Genomic DNA, 7,466 nt, shown 5'->3' with positions numbered 1-7,466 from the left:
TCATCCAGCTCAGAAACACTGAGCAGAACAAGTGTTGAAGTGTTTAAGTAAAGAGTTGAAAAATAAAAACTATACTTGGCAAAGTAAATATAATTTCTCTACTAAAAGCAAAATGATTGCAGTTGGAAATTGTCTTCACCAACTTACACACACTTTTGCTCTCAGCATCTGAGCACTGCTGATATTTTGGACACCTGCGAAATGGGTCAGGAGAAGAGGAGGTCACCACCAAGACTAGGGTCCTTCACAGAAACACTCCAGGGGAGAAGATGGGGTTTAGGAAGAGAATTTATTTTCCCAACAAATAAATAATCCCTCCACAGAAAGGGGATGTTGAGGCCACAGATGTGGTGAGCCTGCCCTCATGGAGGAAGTCCAGCAGGTGAGGAAGGGACTCACTCACTCCAGAGGACAGGCTGTGGCTCCATGTGATCTCTCCCTTGTGAGTGGGGTGCTGATGGGAAACTACAATTATCCTGGAATTAGAGTCTCCTCACTCATGATCCCTGAGACGAACTAGGATTCTGGTGGGTGTATTGGCCCTGTCTGTGGAGGACCACAGGTGTCCAATAAGAAAATGGTGGAAAGAAAGGGTGATGTCTATAATAGACTGCCCTCGTGGTTCCCTGAAGGGCAGGGATCTGCAGGAATGTGTTCCAGAAGGAAGAGAAAAGTGGGAGGATTTCAAGGACTGATAATAATCAGCTTCTTCTCTAAGTCAAACACTAAGGAAAACTCATCCTTTGTTTCCAAGAGCTTAACTGCCAGAGTGATCTGGTAAATCTCTTACAAATAGGGAAAAGATAGGGCTGGCAGAGCCTGGCTTCCTACGGAAACTAAGAGGGAAAAAAGGAGCCTAAGAGCAAGCCAACAATGTGTTCATGGATTAGAGGACAGCAACACTTATGAACGAGAGAAAAGGGCAATAACGTGTGTAATTACACATGTCCATCAATACAGACTTAAGACAAAGACCTTTCCGATTTGATTGAGTAATATCCATTTGGATGGGCACTTCTGAAGTCACTAGGAAAAGGCAAAATTAACAGCCTAGAAGGAAGAAAATGTCTTTGACTGTAATGAAAATACAAAACAGAAAACCAAAAAAGGAAGTAAAAGTGTATAGAAATGATTAGAAAATGAAAACTACCGTGTTCCCTATTTAATGGCCTTGCTTAGAAAGCATGGCATCAGAGAACGTACCTCAAGGTTCAGCAGACGCCGTCTCCACCAGCCCAGCAGCAGCCTCATCTTCCCCATGGCCTTCGTGCTTTCTCTACTGATGGCCCTTGTGCTGGTCAGCTATGGCCCAGGAGGATCCCTGGGCTGTGACCTGTCTCTGAACCACGTGCTGGCTGCCACTGAGAAGAACCTCACTCTCCTGGACCAAATGAGGAGACTCTCCCCTCACCTCTGTCTGAAGGACAGAAAAGACTTCGCTTTTCCCCAGGAGATGGTGGAGGGCGGCCAGCTGCAGGAGGCCCAGGCCATGGCTGTGCTCCACAAGATGCTCCAGCAGAGCTTCAATGTCTTCAATACAACACGCTCCTCTGCTACCTGGGACACCACCCTCCTGAAGCAGCTCTGCACTGGACTCCTTCAGCAGCTGGCAGACCTGGATGACTGTTGGCAACAGGTGACGGGAGAGGAAGACTCTGCCCTGGGAAGGACGGGCCCCACAGATGCCGTGACAACGTACTTCCAGGGAATCCATGTCTACCTGAATGAGAAGGAATACAGCGACTGTGCCTGGGAAATCGTCAGAATGGATATAAGGAGAGCCTTCTCTCTCTTCATCAACCAGCTTGCAAGAAAGGTTAAGAATGTTGGATGGAGACTGATCTCACCCTGACATGACTCTCACTGACTAAGATGCCACATCACCCACGTATACCCACCTGGGGTCATTTCAGAAGACTCTGAATTCTGCTTCAGCCACCAAATTTATTGAATTAACTCAGCCAATACTTGTCAGTGGTAATAAGCAAGGAGATATAAAAGTACCCAGGTGCAGGAGTATCAGTCTATAAGCAACAACTGCTTTGATGTTATTTATATTTTATTTATTTAATGTTATTGTGTCTCAATATTTTATATTTTCATATAAAAGATGTATGTGCTTACATTGTATTGAAATTTAGAAAATATATTCCCCTTTCTATGATTCAAATTGTAATTTGATTTATTTATTAAATACTTATCAAGGTCAACTTCTTGAGTTTTTTATTTTAAAAAACTAAGTCCTTATTTTGTCTATAGATAGCTATCACAAAACTGTATTTGTTCATTTTATACTGTGGAACAGTTCTATGACTTTCTAACAAATGTCTGTCAAAAGGTGGAATTCTTCAAGCTTTCTGGTGGTGCAGTTTTTAGCACTCTGAGTTTTCCCTCCAGGGAGCCTTGGTTGAGAACTAAGATCTTCTAAGCTGTCGAGGGTGCCAAGAAAAAAACAGGTAGAAAGGAGATTATGAAATTGTACAAAATGTTTAATCTTGATATGATAGGCATACCTAATCTATACCCACTCATTACAGAATGGTTGATATAAATGTCTGAGGGAAGCAGTCCCCTCCTGCTGGAAAGCTGAGGACATGCGGTGTTGATGGCCGCTCCTGACTCCTATTACTCTGTCTCCCACCTTCTCCTCAGCCCTGCCTCCTCAGGACTGAGCAGTTCACCCCCTCACACAGCGCCTTCACTCCCTCCGTCTCAGGAGCTCCGTTCTGTGCTGGTTTCTTCTAGCTGCACGGTGTAGTCAGAGTGGAAGCCACAGGAAGAGAGCCCAAGGGAAAGGAGAGTTCTAGAAATTCCAAAACCTCTGAATCCCAGCCCTGCTATTTACCAACAGTGTGACCCTGAAAAGTCTCACAAACACAACAGGTCCGTTTCCTCATCTTTAGTACGCAGACAATAAGAGTAGTTTTCACAGGATTACTGTTTGGATACAATGAGTTCAGTCACACAAGAATCATCTAGCGCTCCTGGCAGAAATCATCAGGACTGTGAGGATCACAGAGTGGCTGCCCGCAGGGAGGAGACAGGAGAGCTGGCCTGAGACAGTGACTGGAAGGAGACACTGGAAAGGTGCTAGGTCCCTGGCAAAGGTATTTTCTTTTCACCTTGGGTGCTAGTTCCATAGTGCTTTCAATGTGAGAACTACCTTTGCTGTATGCTGAAGAGAATTCCTATTTCTGGGTTTCATATCTCCAGAAAGCACTTCTATGAGTTCATCAAAAACTCTTTGAGAATGATGAATTAGTAGAAAATGCTTTGATGTAATACAAAGATGAATAATAGGGAAAGAATAGAGATCTCATATCAATGCAGAAAATCAAACACATGCACAGGCAGGAAGGAAAGAGCAGGTACTGTGAAATGGATTTCTGCCCTCCAGTCCTACGGTGTCCCGGGTTGGATCCTAGTTCTCTTTTCAATAAAGCCCCTTGTCTATACTTGCTGGCAATGTCACCTCCTGGAGCTTCTGCATTGCTACTGAAAGACCAAAACCCAACAAAGAAATCAGAAACCAACTGTTACCCTCCTCATACTAAAGACATGAGAAACATTATTAGTGAATTAAGTGTGATTTTCTGCAAACTCCAAGGGCACTCAGCCAAGGGGCACCTTCCAGGATTGTTGCTGCCTGTGCCCTTGTCCCCACGGCAAGCCACTGCTGACACATACTTCCGTAGGAGACTCCAACCTTAGCAGGTAGGTCTGGTTCAGCCTCCGGTCGGGTCACTGCTGCTCAGTTCCCTTGGGTCTTGGTGCTCGCAAGTTTTTGTTTGTCCCCTTTGAGAATGGAGTCTTTCCCCCACAGTCCTGTGGAAGTCTTGTAATCAAATATCACTTGCCTTTAGAGTCAGATTTCCTGGGCATTCCCAGGCCCTTTGCTGGATTCGCAGACCTGGAAGCCTGACATGAGTCTTAGATCCTTCACAACAGGGAGAGAACATTGTCGTTGTATTGTTTTCCAGTTTGTTGGTTTCCCAACTGGCAGGTATGGAATTTATTTTTATTGTGCTTGAGCGCCTCCTACCATCTCATTATAACTTCTTTTTTGTCTTTGGACATGGAGTGTCTTTTTGGGTGGGCTCCAGAGACCTCCTGTGGATGGTTTTCAACAGCATTTGCGGTTTCAGTGCTCTTGCAGGAGGGGAGTGCATGTCCTTCTACTCTGCCATCTTGGACCAGAAGCTAAGCCAAAACTTTGACATTAGACCATTTGAAATACGGTGAAGCATCTCATGCACCCCCACCATATCTTGGCTGAGGTTTGAACAGGAGGTTCATTACTGCAAACATGTATGTTCTTTATCTTCAAATAGTATTATTTTCTAAGAAGGAGTTTGATAATTGATATGTCAATGTGCTGCACAGAAAATACTGTTATTGAGCTATATCCAAGTTCCCGCAGTAGCAAGCTCCCACAGTAACACGTGCCCACAGTAACAAGTTCCACAGGGTTCATTGATAAAAATTGATCAACAAAAATCCCACAAATTTATACATTTCATTCACTTTTTTTCAACTTTTATTATTTTAAGAATTTCTTATAGCCTGTAGTTTTCAAGATCAAAGTCTTGCTTTTCATTTTGAACTCCCCTTCCCCACACAATCCTCCATGAGGACCTTCTAACTGACAGTCCCTTAAATGGGGAGGAATTGACTCCCCAGAGCAGGAGCAAGTCTCCATTTCTTCTTCCCACCCAGCATCCTGCACAATGGTAGGAATCTGCTGGTCCTCAGGGGTATCAATAAAAGTGTAACTCTAATAATGATAATAGTCCTAACGATAAGCTTAAAATAGTTTTACCAGTTAAACTGTTTGAAAACAACAATCTTGCTGCGTTTTTTGTTTCTATTTTTTGTGGGTTACTCTTGTCTTCTCAGGTGACCAGTATATTTGTTATCTGGGCATCTCTTTACTTTTCCCTCAGTTCTCTGCATCATTTAGTCCAGTTGATTTTTCTGTCCTATCCTACAGTTTTCTCAGCTTTAAAATAGGGAGGAGTGGATATATGTGTACTCAGAGCTGGTTTACATGGCTGTACAGCAGAAACCAACACAACATTGTAAAGCAATTATTCTCCAATTAAAATCAAAATAGGGATAATGAGAATACTGTACTCCATTCAATATACCGTCTCATGTTATTTAATCTATATGATGTTAATATAACAACTTACAAAATTATCGTATATGAGTAAATTACATAAAGCATCAGGAACACATTAAACATAGCTGTGAGAGTTGTTACTGTGACAGGTGTATACAGAGCTCTGACCATTATTTCATATCTACCTTAGAGAGGATTATGCCATATCTGTGCCTTGCTCAATTCTAATTTTTAATGCAAAACTTCTACTTCTACAAATTAGAACAGGTTAGTCTTCTCTAGGATTGTACAAAGAATATCTACACATTTTTAAATTTTACTAGCAAATGAAATAATCTCACAGCTGTAGCAAGCACGCCGAGATATTTACTGGGCATCAAGTCACCATACAATCAGTGCATTTAGCATATAAGGTTCCTATTAAGTAGCAAATGGTACATTAAGTGGAAACCTACATTATGCTGAACACAAAAACATCTTGATTATGAATTTATCTGTATGAAATGACATTTTTAAAAGTTCATAAAACTCTCCAATGCAAGACCATGTATAAATGTGAAAGCTTAACATAAGATCCTAGGCTAAAAGAGAAGAAAAGAAAGAAAGATTTTGAAAATTGAGATTAATTATTTTAGGTAGTTACTGGGTCATAAGTTTGTCAACTACAGGTTTTGCTCAACTGAACTGAGATGAACAAAGAAGTCATTTTGAAAACATTTGCATTTGATCTTGTTTTGGCATAAGGAAAATATGTAAACTTGGTGTGAGTTTCAAACTTATTTATACATTTTAAAATATTTTTCAACGAGTTGAACATTGAAGGAGAAATTAACCATTTATATTAAATGAAATCATTTTCCCTTTCTTGTAAGTCTCAGTCTTGTCCTCAAGTCTTCCCACAAGAGAGCCCCAATATCTAAAGATGCCAGTCCAGACTGTAGGTGCCTTATCCCCTTTCCCCGAATCAGTCCTTTCCCCAGAAACAACCCTGAATCTGAAAACACACCCCAACATGCTCTGATCTCCAGCCATGAATCACTGCATAAACGGGCACTGGGGTAAAGCGCCCTGGCTAAAATCTCCTCCCAGGAAGGGGAGGAAGGACACAGAGGCAGGTGCAGAAATCACAGGCTCCAAGCAAAGTGACTGCAAAGCTGCCCTGGGCTGTTGGCCGGAAAAGGGAGTTTCCTCAGTGCTCCCGTGGTTCCATGTGCTCCCGGGGCCCCAGCAGCGCCTTGCCCAGGCCTGGGGCTCCTGCCCACTGGGATTCCCCTGTTCTCCTTGGTGGATCTCGCGCTCGAGCTCAAGGCGCTTGACCCGCAGGTGGTGCCCGCTGGGCGGGCAGGGCCAGTTGGTCTGTTACAGGGAGATCTGCGGTGCCCATCCCAGCCGCAGAGGCAGGGGGAAGGCAGCTGTGAGCTCCTTGTAGAGCTGGAGCCCTGGGACTCAGTTACACTGAAGCGCTGAGTTTGGCGATTTCTGGTCTCTCAGAGGGTGGCAATGGTGATGATCACCATTCTCCAGGGCTGGAGAACATCACCCTCCATGTCATCAGGGAAGGGGTTGGCATCTGGTGAGCTTGGTGATCCTGCAGATGCTGGGCTCTGCCAGCCTTTATCCAGCTGTTCCCAGCAACTTCCCGCATATGAGATCTTTAAATAGGCCAGAATTGTCATTTTCTGCACTTTTCTCAATTTTGTTTTCATGGAGAAACTTTTTCCTTCCATCCTGGCCATCAGAGAATGTCACAGCTTTGATGCTTCTTTTGTGTTTTTACAATGGAAATGAAATATACTCACGGAAAAGTCTTAATCCAAAAGGAGCTATTCATCTATATGAGTCAACTCAGCTTGAAATAAAAACCTGAAGCTCTATCTAACTCACTTCTTTAGTCTAAAAGAGAACTCAAAGGTGTGACTACATAGTCTATTGTGACAGTTTAAATTGCTCCAAAATATATCTAACCACTACTCTCTGGATGTCTGTTTAAGGTCTAATACATAAGGTTTGAATTTTTCCACAATGATTTTCAGGACCATAGTTCTTGCTTTCTGATGGTCTACAGATAACTGTGACATAATACGGAACATGGGTTAATTCATACAGTTTCTTTATTCTGTCACCAAAGTGTGCTGACCACACACACACATAGGTGACAATGTGCTTGGAGATGTGCATTCCAGAAGAGTCAGGCACGAATGGTGACTGGCCTCCTGGGAGCAGGGCAGAGGTCATCGAGGCAGGATGAGGAGGAAGGAGGCAGCAGGAGCTCAGAGCAGCTGAGGGCCGGATCTCAGGGCTGATGAAGAGGAGGGCCTGGGGGCGGCAGGAAGTCTACTCTCAC

At 43.4% G+C, this 7,466-nt stretch overlaps 1 pseudogene; it reads left to right on the top strand.

The window, feature by feature from the left end:
* The first annotated feature begins 1,258 nt into the window (after positions 1-1,258).
* LOC133048827 (interferon omega-1-like) lies at positions 1,259-1,841 on the top strand (annotated as a pseudogene).
* The last annotated feature ends 5,625 nt before the right edge of the window (positions 1,842-7,466 follow it).

The sequence above is a fragment of the Dama dama genome, chromosome 29 (genome assembly GCF_033118175.1).
Source record: "Dama dama isolate Ldn47 chromosome 29, ASM3311817v1, whole genome shotgun sequence".
In the NCBI taxonomy this organism is placed as follows: domain Eukaryota; kingdom Metazoa; phylum Chordata; class Mammalia; order Artiodactyla; family Cervidae; genus Dama; species Dama dama.
Note: the sequence above shows the minus strand (reverse complement) of the source record. Positions and strands in the feature narration are given on the sequence as shown.